Source organism: Meles meles, chromosome 2, assembly GCF_922984935.1.
Source record: "Meles meles chromosome 2, mMelMel3.1 paternal haplotype, whole genome shotgun sequence".
Lineage (NCBI taxonomy): Eukaryota > Metazoa > Chordata > Mammalia > Carnivora > Mustelidae > Meles > Meles meles.
Window position 1 is genome coordinate 197,063,579 of NC_060067.1, and position 15,885 is coordinate 197,079,463.

At 38.1% G+C, this 15,885-nt stretch overlaps 1 protein-coding gene across 4 annotated transcripts in view; it reads right to left on the reverse strand.

The window, feature by feature from the left end:
* The window catches only part of TENM3 (teneurin transmembrane protein 3), a 598,389-nt gene that overhangs the window by 309,250 nt on the left and 273,254 nt on the right, over positions 1-15,885 (reverse strand). The gene's annotated exons all lie outside the window — the stretch shown is intronic.

The window sequence follows — 15,885 nt, forward strand, 5'->3', positions numbered from 1 at the left end:
TCTGGTTCTTAATAACAATTTAATGAAGTTTCAAAATAAGGGTGGACTTCCGAATATAATTTTAAGAAACTGGGGGAATAAGGTGCACCCAGGTGGCTCAGTCAGTTAAGTGTCTGCCTTTAGCTCAGGTCAAGATCCTGGGGTCCTGGGAAGGAGCCTGATTGGGCCTCCCTGCTCAGTGGGGAGGCTGATTCTCCCTCTCTTTCTCTGCTCCTCCCCACCACTCATACTCTCTTGCTCATTTGCTCCTGAATAAATAAATAAACAAAATCTTTTAAAAAATAAAGAAAATAGGAGAATAAGACATGATGTACTGTGGTATCATAAGGAATATTGCTTAAATCATCTATTCAACTATGATTATCTCAATTTCATTTTTATTTCTTAAATACTTATTTTTAGAAGTAAGCTACTCAATTTATAATAGACATATAAAAGTAACAATATATTTATTTTTATATATATGAGAAAGCTCATCCAATAGAGACAATATACAGTGGCAAATTTGCTCTCCTAAGAGTAGAAGGCCGTTTTAAGATGTTTTTAGATAGTCTGAATGCTCTTGAGTTATCCCCATTATGGTCAAGTTTTTATTATACTGAGGATAATTAAGCATGTTTTAGATCATCTTTATTTTCCTCCCTGTGGCTCTCCAGCTTTTGGTCATTTCACTGCTCATTAAAATTTGCACAAAAAAATGGTCAGTGAAACAAACCCAAATAAAATTCAAGGCAAGTATAATTCTATTCTTATTGACAGATATGGCAAATCCTGTTACTGAAGGATTTCTACACCAGAAGAACAATATCAATCTCATTTACATGACTTAAAATATTGCTCTAAATTTAATTTACTTAAGACACTGTAATTGTCTTATTCAGATGGAAAAACTTTCAGGGCTTTGCAACCAAATGTGCTGCAGTTTACCTGGGGTAGGTTATGGGGAGTTTTGCTTTGACCGACCCACTCCCCTGGTGAAGAGCTTAGAGAGCCCCTGAATAATGGGTACACACCAGAGCAAATCTCGAAGGGCAAACCCTCACCTGGTGTTTGCAGAAGCTCCAAAGCGTTGGTAGTGTTACCAATGGATTTTATTTTCACTTTCCGCAAAGATTAACCAAGGATCCTTTCAATTTCCTAGGACCCTTTCTCCTCTTTGCAGTCATTAAGGTTTGCTGTTCCCTTTCCTTTCCCCACATTGAAATTATCTCTATACATCTTCTTCTATTGTGTCCTACAGGAAATGGTAAGGTTGAAGTCCAAATATTTAATCAAAGGAGCCATGTTCCTGGCATTCGGGACAGAGAATGAGTATTATAGAATTGGAGTTTTTTTCTTCCTTTCTTTTTCTTTTCTTTCTTTTTTTTTTTTTTAAACAGTTGTTCTTCTGTTATACTCTGGGTTAAACAAGATTTTATGGGTTATCCTGCGAACCTTAAGGTATTGTGAGGAAATAGTTTTCGAGTTCCAAGCACAGTTTTAAAACAGAGATTTAAATAAAATAAGGGTTGTCCTGGGCGCTTGAGTGGCTCAGTGGGTTAAGCTGCTGCCTTCCACTCAGGTCATGATATCAGGGTCCTGGGATCGAGTCCCGCATCGGGCTCTCTACTCAGCAGGGAGCCTGCTTCCCTCTCTCTCTCTCTGCCTGCCTCTCTGTCTACTTGTGATCTCTCTCTGTCAAATAAATAAAAAAAATCTTTAAAAAAAAATAAGGGTTGTCCTCATTTGTTTTAAATAGTGTTTGATTATCAAATTTATAACACAGCACTTATAGATTATTCTTACCGGTTAATAAATAAGTCACTTAGGACAATATAACCAGATAAATGACTTCAGGGGCCCAGCATGAAACTAGTTCCAATAGTATATAAAAAACTTCCAGACTTTTTAATGATGACCTTACCCGAGGGATAAGTTAATATTCACAGCCACCTGAGATTCTTTCCAACTCTACGATTCTATTACTCATTTCTAAAAATGGCCCAGTCCCAGCTGGATATTTTGTAATTAAAAAATTCAAATTTATAGGAACTCTTCCTAATGTCTGGGGATATCTGACACAACAGAAGGAAAAAAACATTATTAAAATCACTCCTTTATATTTAATATAAAGCGGGATTTTACATATATATTACACAGATAGAAAGATAGCTATTTTATTTTCTCTAAGACCGATGCAATTATTTTAACAAAACAATGGTCCAAGGGAGGGAATACTAGATAAGAGTCAAGAACTGGCTTCTGGTTCTCTTTCCACCAATACCTACCGATGTCCACAGTCAAATTTCTTAAATTCTCTGGGTCTTGATTTTCTCATGATCTCTGTAAGTCCTTCACTATCTACAGTTACAGTTACATAATTCTTTTGAACTGTAACACATGAAATATGAATTAGGTGAATTGGAAATGGGGCAATTAAGGCTTTAATTTTATTTTACTACTGTAAAATTATGAAATTGGGGCACATGGTAGCAGAACTTAACACAACAAAACAGAAAAATCTCAGCTTGTTTCTTTATTCTAGTTTTAAGAATTCATTTATGCAGAAACTCAGATGCTTATCCATATTCAAGAAAAAAAATTATTAGAAACAATGATTCCACTGGAGATTTTGTACAAATAAACACAAACTTTAAAAAAAAATTACTTGCTGACTCTTCTGGCTGACTGTGTGAAAGAAACCCTAAAATCATCTCATCATTACTGATTTACAGGTCTTTGCATTAAATCATTTATTGTAAATATCCACACTGAGATTAGTTTTTTCTCCCAAAGTAATTGGCCAGTAGCTTAAAACACAGATAAATTAGTGACTATTATTACGGAAACAAAGAAGAGATAATGTTAATATGCTAATTATAACACAAACACACACACAAGATTTTGTTTGTTTTCAATTCACTTAAAGACTCCTGGGAAATAATTAAAGAACTTGTGTCTATGAAACCTAATAAGAGTACTGAAGGAGGATCTAATAAAATTAATACATCAAATTCAGTTATTTATTTCTAAACAAACCAATAAAACTGGAAAAGGAGATTGTAAAAAAAAAATGCATTATTTTCATTATCAGGAACATTTCCATGTAGGTATAGGGAAAGAACACAGTTCTGGTTCATGATAACGTATACTTGGAAAATAGGGATGCTATGTGTTACTTTAAATCAAAGTACAGTAAAAGAATTTCAGAGCTGAAAGAATCACTGAGTTCTTCTATTCCAAACTAAACCTTTTTAAAAGTCTTTTGAGTCATAATTTAGGATTTTGTTATCCAACCCAAATTATGCAGTAGGCAGCAGGGCGTAGACTAGAACCCACATCCCCAGGCCTGGTCTGGTACACCTTGCCCTAAACTTCATGGCCCACGTGAAGAGAGATCTTCAGTTGCCAAATAGCCTGGGGATCTTAATACTATAAGAAAAGCAAATTAACAAAGTAACTTGGTTTTGAACAAAGTGTGAGAAACCAGGTACTTAATGAAATAAATGACAGCGTTAACATTCTTTGCCTTTTATTTATTGCGTCTGAGCTCTGAAGTATTTTGAACTGGCCTTTTAAAAATAAATGTAATGACTATTTGATATTATTAGGTTTAGTTTAGTAAGTCAGACCATCACTCCTTCCTCCTTCTCCTGTAAGACTGGTGGAACTTAAGAGGCATGACTTGGGGCTCCCTGACTTCCTTAGACAGCAGCGTACTTCAAGTTCATTTCAAGGAAGATCCTGTCAATTCCCACAACGGAGGAGGTAAACTGAGCAACAGCGTGAGGAACGAGTATCCAACCCAAATCTTCCCAGGCCAGTCATTTTTGGAATATCCTCTAAGGAAAAATATTCCGCAGTAAGATTCAGATATACTTTCATATGGCAAAATATACTTGATAGAAAAATCTGTTGGGGCGCCTGGGTGGCTCAGTGGTTAAGCCTCTGCTTTCTGTTCAGGTCATGGTCTCAGGGTCCTGGAATTGAGCCTCACGTTGGGCTCACTGCTCAGCCGGGAGCCTGCTTCCCCCCTCTCTCTGCCTGCCTCTCTGCCTACTTGTGATCTCTCCGTCAAATAAATAAATAAAATTTTTTTTAAAAAAGAAAATCTGTCAATTATTTGTTTAAAATTTATATGGTTGTATAAAATCAATTGCAATTGTAGATGGCATGTAGACAAGAAAGACAGGGAAAGGTGTGTGATTTAAAACCTATGGTTCTCCCCCAACCAGCTTCTGGGCTGACGTTAAGTTGTAGGCAAGTCACACCTGGGGAAAACATGTTTGTACTTCAGAAATGCGGAAATGTAGTAAAAACATCCCACCAGTTGGAGAGAAAGCTGAGTGACTGTCCAACAACATAAGTAGATACTCTTTCATGTCTAAATGAGAAATCTCAGTAGGTAAACCCCATTGATAAACACTGAAATTTGTTTGATTTGTTGATTCAGAACTTCCTATTCTCCACCCATATTCTACACCCCTTCCTACTCTCCATCCCTCACCTCCCCAAAAAGGCAGGGACCACTCTAACATTCTAAGATTGGGTATTTACAGGGAGAGTGTTCACAGAGAAGGGTTTAGGCCATACCCCCACGGTGTTCTGTTTTATATATATACTCTCCTGTTGGCAGGGCTGACCTGCACCAGAATTATAAGCCAGGTATGGCGTCAGCACCAAGGCTCTAACCTCGTCTGCAGACCCCTAGTCCACTACCCTGAAACGGTCTTTCCTATCTAATTAACCAACAGCCGCTCCCAGGAAAGGATCCCATCCATCACTCCGTGGGGATATAACACTTTAGACTTCACTGTATCATTTATTGTCTTGAAAGATGATGATAAACCTCTTGAAATTCCTGACCTAGATATCTATTCATTCTCCCAGAGAACCATTTCAAGCGTTTATTAAAATATGGTTGATATTTTAAAACAATTTCCTGTTATGTATGGATATTTCAATTTTGCAACCTAAATGGAAAGCCAAGGGTGATTTTTTTTTTAAGATTTATTTATTTATTTGACAGAGAGAGACACAGGGAGAGAGGGAACACAAGCAGGGCGAGTGGGAGAGGGAGAAGCAGGCTTCCCGCTGAGCAGGGAGCCCCATGCGGGGCTCGATCCCAGGACCCCAGGATCATGACCTGAGTCAAAGGCAGACGCCTAACAACTGAGCCACCCAAGTGTCCCCCAAGGGTGATTTTTAAAATAAATTACAAATAAACTTTGTTCATTTATAAAGTTCATTTATTATACCACTTATTTTTTTCATTAAAAAACAGTTTATAAGTTTAAAATGTAGAAGGAAATTGGGAGGCACAAGACCATACCCACATAATATTTATTAAAAATAATAACTACAGCATATACCATAAAGCTAAATTTACACATAGAAAGTTTATAATTCTATTTTCTGAGTGCTGTACCTGTAGTATGACAGTCTAAATAGCATTTTGTTTCTTCTTAGATTTTCAAATTCTGAAAATAAACAAGAAGCATGGAAACTGAATTTTCATTTCCCCTATGACCGAAGAGTAAACACTCAGTATTCTATAGTTCTCTTATTATAGTTTCCCATAATGCGAGACTCAGGAGAAAGAGATCAGGTTAGTTTTGGCAGATACAAAATAATTTTTTTTTAAAGATTTTACTTATTTATTTATTTTGAGAGGGGATAACAGGCAGAGGAGAGAGAGAGAATCTCAAGCAGACTTCATGCTGAGCACGACCCTGATGCAGGACTTGATCTTACCACCCTGAGATCATGAGCTAAGCTGAAATCAAGAGTTGGATGCTTGACCCACAGAGCCACCCAGGTGCTCCAGCTGATAAAATATCTTTAAAAGAATAAGAGTACGAAGGTGTGATGGCTCAATTGTAACTTACCTAAACCCATTAAGAAATGAGAAAGCAAATAACTGAGGCTAGCAAAGAAAACCATTTTTTAACCTATTTCTTCTATGCTACTTTCTATCCGTCTGTAGTAGCTTGAATAGTGTCTCTCCAAAATGCATGTCCACCCAGAACCTCAGAATGCAGCCTTATTTGGCAATTAGGCCTCTATAGATATAATCAGATAAGATGAAGTCTTTTTTTCTTTTTTAAGGTTTTATTTATTTATTTGACAGAGAGCAAGAGAATGAACACAAGCAGGGGGAGTGGGAAAGGGAGAAGCAGGCCTGCTTCTCGCTGAGCAGAGAGCTCAATCTGCGGGGCTCAATCCCAGGACTCTGGGATTATGACCGAGCTGAAGGCAGACCCTTAGCCAACTCAGCCACCCAGGAGCCCCATAGTTAAGACGAAGTCTTACTGCATTGGGGTAGGCCCCAAATCCACCAAGAACTGGTGTCACTGTAAGATAAATAACAAGATGAGGAGGGGACAGAAGGAAGACAGCCATGTGACAGACTGTGATTAGATCACTAGCCAACACTGCCTGGACCCCGGAAGCTGGAAGAGGCAAGGAAGGCTCTTCCGTGGAGCCTTCAGGCCAAGCATGGCCTGCCGGCACTGTGACCTTGGACTTCTAGCCTCCCAAATTACAAGAGAACACATTTTTGTTGTTTTAAGCCACCAGGTTTATAATAATTTGTTAAAGTAGCTCTAGGGAATAAAACATCCTCAAACGCCTAAGAAACCGCCAATGAATGAAGCATCACATCTTTCTTGGGCCAGTACAGTGCCTTGTTTTTGGTTCTCATCTATTTTTTGGTGATTTACACTAAAATGTGAGCTTAGCCATCAGCCTAATAGTCTAGTACAATCACTCAAAATGGTATCATATTTTGGTTTCGACTTCCAGGAATGATTTAGCTTGGTCTATGTTTAATAAAGTTTAATGGACGGGGCGCCTGGGTGGCTCAGTGGGTTAAAGCCTCTGCCTTCGGCTCAGGTCATGATCTCAGGGTCCTGGGATCGAGCCCCGCATCGGGCTCTCTGCTCAGCAGGGAGCCTGCTTCCTCCTCTCTCTCTGCCTGCTTCTCTACCTACTTGTGATCTCCTTCTGTCAAATAAATAAAAAAAAAATAAAATAAAATAAAATAAAGTTTAATACAGAAATGAGGTCTGGATCTACCTCTATTTCCATAAAAAACAGAACAGAACATTCTCAGAAAAAATTTAAAAACAAAAACCATTTTATTTTACAAGAAACCGGTCAATACATATTAATGTGTTATAAGCATTAGAGGGTTATAAGAACCATTGTTTTATTTACTTTCCTAGTGAATTTCTTCTATCTTATATTAATTAAGGACTGATGCCAAGCATATAATAGGTACTCAATAAGTATTTAAAGATTTTTATTTATTTATTTGGCAGACAGAGATCACAAGTAGGCAGAGAGGTAGGCAGAGAGAGAAAAAGAGAGAGGAGGAAGCAGACTCTCTGCTGAGCAGAGAGCCCGATGCGGGGCTCAATCCCAGGACCCTGGGATCATGATCGGAGCCAAAGACAGAGGCTTTAACCCACTGAGCCACCCAGGGGCCCCTCAATAAGTATTTCTTAAATTAGAGTGAATACTCGAGCAGTAGACTACTGTTAATAAACCCCTGGGGACAGCGATTTCGAATTCCCTAACACTTCTTTAAGATATTTATTTGCCCCCCCAAAAACATTTTAGTGTTTTATTTTACTAGTTTGTATAAAACCACTGCAAGCACTTGTTTTACTATGAACCTCTTTGCTTAAGAAAGACTTAAGTATTAGAAAATAACTTTAATGGGTTATGTAGATATTTTACTCAACTCTCCTAAGAGTTTTTAATCAATATGCTCTCCCCCTTGCCCTACCCTCCAAAAAATTTCAATAGCATTAGGAAGAAATTCTGTCTCTCAAATATGCCAGGGGACACTCAGAGTCTAAAAACAGAGTAAATTCAGGGAGTGAGTATAAAAAAAAAAAATACACAAGGTTAGGCAGATAACATTGAGCACTGGGGGGAGGAGGAGTATATTAAAAAAGCTTCAAATCAACAAACAAAAAATACGAATATATTAATCTTACCTATATACATGATGACATTAAATGATTATAAAGTAGTAAGATTATTAAGTAAAAACAGAATTATGGTTCTGTCACAGAATTCACCTGAAACATATTATTACTTGGAAATTATCTTTCTATGGCACAAAAAGCCTAAAGGCTTTTATTCTGTAATTTTATAACTTTAAAATTTCTAAATCAGTATCATGGAAAACTACACGTTACTGCCACATTCGGCGTAAGCTTGGTTCATATTTTAGTACTTTTAACTCATTTGGAGATTAAATTTACTGTAAAATTTTCTTTAAAAAGTTTTAAATCTGGCAAGTGTAGTAATATCAGAACTCCTCTGAATCACAGATGAACATTTTGTATTTTACGAAACTCATTATTTCATGAGTACAGTATTTCTAGCTTTTATCCTTTCAACGGTGAGGAAAACATCTCTAAATCTAAAGGTTAATGATTTGCTGACAATTATAAATGTTTATAAAAGAGTGGCAATTTCTTGGTCTATTTAAGAACATTTATTCCTTAATATTTTATTAATCACAGTAAGAGCCTCTGTTACATTTAATGAATAGCACTTTTTTCAGGAAAAGACTTACACAAATAAGCTACTTGGGCTAACGTACTCCACCAAACGCACTATTTGACTAAAGTACAGCAATATGCTGGCGACAGCTGCAATGTCTAATACTCTGAGAAAAATTCAGATAATAGCGGGTCACCTTGCCGTTTTTGCAAAGACTTCATTCAATAATATTCTTTACGTGTGATCGTATTTCAAGGTGGTCTCACAGAATCTGATGGAAACCCTGTGAATTTCTTTCCTTTTGCTTTTAAGTGACAAAATGATAACCTCTCCCTCCCCTTTTTTGAACTCATAGGACAATTGCTTTCATATAAACTAGAAACCCTTAAACATTTCATTTCACTGTTTTTTCCAATTACTACAAAAATATCAAGTAAATGTAAGTGGTCCTTTTCCAGCCTGACAAAACTAATTTCAATCGTGTGTTTGGAACTTCTCAAGAACATGGACTGAAAGACATACGTGAAGATTAGGCAGTCAATCAACAAGCTTCTTGCTCAGACAAAGGTGTTCGGGGAGGGGAAGGCTGCTGTAAAGTGAAACAGCAAACTAACCAAACCCCAAACAGAAGACATAGTCTCTAACCTTGAGTTTGCCACCCGCAGAAAGCAACAGAATAAACAGCTTAACCCAGTTATATCAGGACGTGAAGAAAACTGAGGAAGAGCCCAGGGGAGGATGTAATGAGTACATAAGACATGAGATAGTTTGCAATCATTTTTTGGGAAAAATGATTGAGAACTTAAGAGCTGATAAGGAAGAAAGGAGAAGCTACACAGAAGGAAATGACCCGTATGACAGCTTAGCACGTCACACTCAAAAGAACACCAAACTTGGCGTCCGCTGCAATTTCTAGTCCTGGATCTCACTATCAGCCGTGTAAACTCAGTAAAGTTACTTATTTTTTTTTTGCATCTTGATGTCCTCATTCATTCAGTTCAAGAAGGAGTCACTCAGCACCAAGTGCCCGTAAGGGCCAGGCAGAGTTCTAGACCCTGATGATATCAAATTTCACAGAAGTTCCTGCCTTTGTGCAGCTTACGTTGATAAACTATAAAATTAAAGACATTGAAGAGAAAGTCATGGGGGCACCTTGGTGGCTCAGTGTGTTAAAGCCTCTGCCTTTGGTTCAGGTCATGATCTCAGGGTCCTGGGATTGAGCTTGGCATCAAGCATCCGGCTCTCTGCTCAGGGAGCCTACCCTCGCCCCCCCGACCCCCGCCAACCACCTGCCTCTCTGCCTACTTGTGATTTTTCTCTCTCTCTGTGTCAAATAAAAAGCCATGAATTGAAAATGCTGCTAGGAAAAATCATCGTTGTTTTCTCTCTCTGTCATCTTCTTTTTGCCATTCAATGACAACAGAGATCTTCCCCCAAACACGCTCTGTTCTATCACTGTGTTCTATGCCAGATCCCCAGCAGACCCCAGAGGGACACCTGAATCCTTTTATCTGAGATTCAAGGTCTTCCATGTCCTGGCTTCCACCAACTTTTTTAGCCCTTATCTTCCAAAATTCTCTTTCATGAACTTCATACTCCAAGTAGATTATTTGATATTTTTTCAAATATAATTTTCACGTTTCAATTTCTGCAACTTTGTTCATGTGCCTCCCTCTGCCTAGAATGCCTCCTCTCTGTTACTTGTCCATAATCCTACCCCTTCCTCCATTGGGCTCAGTATTTTCTTGATATGGTTCTATGAGTATGGCACTATTTTCTGAGTAGGAGAGGGAGAAGCGAGAGAGGATCCCTGAGAAAGATAATTTGTCTTTTTGGATTAAAGAGAAAGTTAAAGGCAGGGAGAGATACTATAAAACATGACTGTGGGGCGCCTGGGTGGCTCAGTGGATTAAGCCGCTGCCTTTGGCTCAGGTCATGATCTCAGGGTTCTGGGATCGAGTCCCGCATCGGGCTCTCCGCTCTGCTCCCATCTCTCTCGCCCTTCCCTTGGTCTGCAGACCCCTGCTCCATGTGACTGCCCTTTATCCCTCCCGGGCCCACGGCCTCAGTATCTTCCTGTGAGCTTCCCTCACCACCTCAAACATGTTAGCCTATAGGAAAAGCAGGCTTATTTTCATGGCTGACATCTATTTTGGCAATGTGAATCAGGGGCTCAGACACTGACCTTGGACTGGATTATGACTGACTAAATCATTAAAAAAAAATGTAACTGAGGAATTCTCCTAAACAGAGCACATATATATACACACATATAATTTTATTCTTGGTGAATTTAAGAAAGAGAGAAACAGCAAGTGGTCTCCTTTCAACGAGCTACCACATTCGAGTTTGAAGTGTACCCTAGGAACTTAGAGGCAGGTGTCTTGGTATTGGTAATTGACATATTCCTGGAAATGGTGGGTCAGAAAAGAATTTTACAAAATACATACAACGAGATGTTCTTTTAAATAAAAGATACTATCAGTTGTCTTTCTCTACAAATACACTTTAAAAATCTTTAATATTGAATTCTATCCATGTTCTGCCTCCATGCAAGTAGGAAGATACTACACCTTTACAATTCTAATGCCTACTTCTTGAGAAACTGAGGCACTACTGAAATAAATATTTTAATAAGCATTTTAATATACCAGGTGTTTATACTGATATCTGAGCATGAAAGTAAATAAATTTTTTTCAATTTATAAAAGACCTGGCACCTGAATCTCTTATTCCTAACTGGAAGCATAAAAAGAAAGATTGAGCTTAGCTTTCTGTAGGAAATGTAATATGCATGAAATTTAAATATACTTTAAAGAAATCAAACATATTATCAGACACTCACAGACCTTAGTAGTTTAAAAAAAATCTCAGAACCATTTAAAATAAACAACTGTACATTAAAATCAACTATAAAGCTTTAGTTTCTAAATTTTGATATTTAGTTGTCCTGCCCACTGAGGACACCATTTGTGGGCTCAGTAAAGGGGCTCCAATGTGATGTCACTCAACTCTTAAAAGTACCAGAATTCCCCCAGATGAGCGGTATTGCCTTCAAAGGGCCATCTCAGGGGTTATCCTCTTTTTTCTCTTTTGAGAAGGACTCACGGAATATATTTAACTGTGCTAATACTTTCTCTCTGAATATAGATCTAATTTTATGAAATAGCCAAACGTTGGTTAGTTGAGCCTGGGAAGGAAGTAAACAACCAAACTAGTCAAATTGGTATTTGATCAAAATGAGCCATGCTTATATGACAAGTGCTATTCTTATCTGTGTCTTGCAAATAAACTCCATTTCGAAAGAGTAGTCCCAGAGAAGTTTGGTTAAGGTATTATGATGGGAATGTGGGAAGAGTAACTATCTATTTACAACGAGGACAACCTACCTTCACTTTCAGGATCTGAAACTATAGACCAAATTAGCAAGCATCCATGGCCCATAGCAATTAGCCACCTCCCTGGAAGCTGGCTTCCCTTCCCTCACAGTTCCTCTGCAGAGGATGCTTTCCCTTTCTATTCCTTAGGCAAGCTGAATTAACCAAAGAAGCCAGGGCAGAGCCCCCAAATCCCTAACCAATGACACCTTCACAAAAAATGCAAATACACGCACAGAAGAAGCAGGTCACGTACACAAAAATAAGCTAACCCTGTAGAACAATATGTTAAAACTTACTATATATTTTATCGTGCATAATGTTTTCTAACCATTTTAAGGTTTTTTCCCAATAATTTTGAATCCATTGAAGAAATTTTACAGAACCTCTACTAGATTCCATAGTTTGAAGCCATTGATCTGGTTTATCTCTTTTCACAAGAACAATTCCAACTCAAGCAACTTTTCTAAGGTCACACAACCAGATAATAGTTTAAATGCTAATTTGTTTGACTCCTAAGCAGAAGTTCTTAGCAGACCAAAACTATGAAAAAAACAAGGCCACCGACAGATAAGCCTTGGGCACAAAGGAGTAAATACAAATATAATTTATCATTTTGCCAGGTTCAATAAATACCATTTTGATGTGTTAATAGCCTTTAACAGTGAAGGCATTAGCCATCAATTAAATAAACAAACCATTAAATTGGGAATAGAAGTGTCAATAAAGGCATAATCTACTAATTTTCTAATCAATGATGCTAATCATTGCTGGATATTAATCAAGGAGTGGACATTAGCCATAGCATAGATAATCACTTATGATTATGGTTCACTAAAAAATCTAAATAATATCAAAAACAGAGTACAATACTAAACACATGTCCCCTCAGTAAGTACTTGTTGGTAAATTAAATGCTTTGTCTTGAACAAATGGAAATATTTGCAACATTCATTGATTACAGCATGTACAGAAGGTTAGAAACAAGCATATTTCTCTCCCACAACAGTAAAGAGAACTTACATGTGAAGTAAAGTTAGGACTAAAGTCAAAACAAAACCCAATCTGACTTAAACTGCAGGCAGAATTCAGTCATGAAGGATAAAACTTTGAAATTAGGACCAACCTGCCCTTGTACTTAAATAAATGAAAAACCTTACACCAATTAATTTTTTTAAGACTCAATTTTCTCATCTATAAAATAGGGAGTAAGAATATTTAGTTCATAAACTGCCTGCTACATCTTGGGTTTTATTTAACATGCCATAACAATAGTTTCTAATGTAAAACGCAGACTGGAAGTCAGGGGCTCTGGGGCCCAGGTACTTCTTAAGGGAGGGATGTGGTGTCCTTCCGTCATTCCCAAGGGAGGCAGGAACTTGCCTTACGTATGTGCTTTACCTCTAATCAGCAACTCACCTGTTTTATGCCTCAGTTTCCCCATCTTTAAAATGGAGATTCTACGAGTATTGAACTTCATGAGTTTTTCTGAAGATGAGATAAAATACCTGTACAAAGGGTTCAGCACGGACACTAGCACTTAGTAAATACTTAATAAACGTTGGCTATTATTAGGCTTTGCTTCTCCAGTTTATAAAATGCATAGTGTGGATTGGGGGATCTCGAGCTTCTCTTCGGTTCTGAAAATGCCTAATCATACTCACTTTCACAGAAATTAGTAAAACTGGTATTTAAAAACTTGTGGGTATTTTTCCTCCTATGTCAAGGAAGATGAGGCAAGGAAGCAGAATTGTGGGGGTTCCTTTCCACCACTCCCCATCTATTAACCCTCTGATGACAAAAACCCTGAAGCTATACTAGTTCTTCTTTCAATCAATCATATTTAAAAATATGTCTTCCCTACATTAGTCACTTAGAAGAGTCTTATTAGATATCACATTTGCCAGTTTAAAAAAAGATTAGAATCACAGACATCTTTATCGATGTTTAATTTCAAATGTATTTATGTACACAGTGTCAGTATTTGTTTCTTAGTGTTATGATTCAATGAACTATTGGCTCCTTTTAAAAGTCCTTGACTGTGGAAATTAACATTTTGCTTCGCCTAAACACCTGACGCCTATTGGAACCCTACTACCCCCAAATCTCACCTGACCATAAATGCAAAGAAATGAAAGTATTAAGCCAAAAAAGCTTTCCCGAGAGGCCAAAACTAATAACGCTAATAAAAGTAGCTCTGAGAATAGTCTTTGCTCACGAGCTTCCTCTTCCTATTTTATGCAAAAATTATAACAACAAAATAACCTTGGCTGTTTAATGACGGGGTAATGAGAAGTGAAAGTAGGCAGCGTGACAAGAGAGAAAAATGGAAAACCTATCTGAAAAATTACACCTGTCTTGGAGCTGCACGTGGATTTTACCAATTCTTACAAGAAGGAAGGTGATATCTGGACCAGGTCTGGAATCACACAGTATCCCGTTCAGATCACCGTTTTGCCATATAAGACCTGTGTAACCTTGAATTAACGTAACCTCTCTTAAGTAACAGTTTTCCCGTCAGTAAGAAGGAGAAACCCCTTCTAAAAGGGAGGTTGAGAGAGTAAAGTGAACTGATACGGCTAAAACGCTGTGCATAGTAAGGGCTCCAGAATGATACATAAAGCTAATATTAAGCAGCAGCATTATCTGGTGTCTTAGACTGGGAATACTTAGCCCTCACCAGCTCCCGGGTAAATTACTGTACTGGGACATGGAACAATAGAACTGATTTTCGTGATGAGGAGCTTCCGTTCCCGAGAAGTTAAATTATAATGAATATATTTTGTTCTACACGTAGTCAGCCAACCCTTGTTGGATGACTCCTGTCTTCTCAGCATTGCGGTTAGTGCTGGCATGCAAAGATGCACAAGACACGGCTGTGACCTGAAAGAACTTGTCCCCCTAGTCGGGGAGAGAGAACCCTAAACAAACGATGACAGCGCAGTGTCTGAAGCAGGGTACAGAAACGTGCACCGGGGGCCACGGAAGTGCTAGAAGCCAGCTCTGCTGGACACAGTCGGTCAAGGCTTCAGACACAAGATGCCACAGAAGTTGGTTCTTGAAAGATCTGTGACAGGGTAAGAAATGGGCTAAATAGCACGGGCTGAGGGAAAATGTTGAAATATGGGTGCAGAGGTGTGAACCCACAGGAGAAATGGAGGGAGAGGTGGGATTGTGAAAACTCTGATGAAACAGACTAAAGAATTTGCACTTGACCCGAAAAATATAATGAAGACGTGACACAGGGCGGCGCGATGGTCAGAGCTGTGGCTCAGGATGACAGCTACAATGACTGTTGGGAAGCTGGATAAAAGAAGAGACAGAGGTGGGCAGACCAGGTTAGGGCTAGCAAAAGAATGTAAGGACCAGAGGAAAAGAGCCTGAACTTCCGCCCCAACAGTGGGAAGATTCAGGGGCGAGGGGGGAGTTTGTAATTTCTTTCAAACATATTTCAATTCAGTATGTTTGTTTTTAAAGTCCTTAAAGTACTAAATCCCTGGCGGTCCACAAAACCTGACTCTCCTGTCATAACTCTTTGTGGGCGATTTTGAGTTCCTTAGATTTTACTGTTACATAATTCATAGCAAGATGATAAGGCGATATCTCTGATAAGGTCTGAAATAGTATTTTAGGTATTTTGACAACGGGCCAATTTTTTTTTCTTTCTTCTGATAAGATCTATACTTCATTCTGATTAAATATAAGAAAAGAGAAGTCAGTAAAAAGTAAAGCCCAGGCTGAACTCCAGTCAGTAAAGTTTGACAGCCTCGCCTAGGAAAACAAAAATCGTATATGTAGCACTTAACTGCCCTAACTGGGGTTTCCTGAAAGGTTAGATCTTATACTGTGTTTAATGAAACTCTTCCTATTATTGGATAATACTTGTTCAGATTTTGAAGCAAGAATTTCATTTTAATGGCATTGAAATAAAATACCTCACAAGGGACGTATTGACCATGAAGTTCAGAAATATAAACTATAAATCTTTTGGTTTTAACTTTTTAAGCAA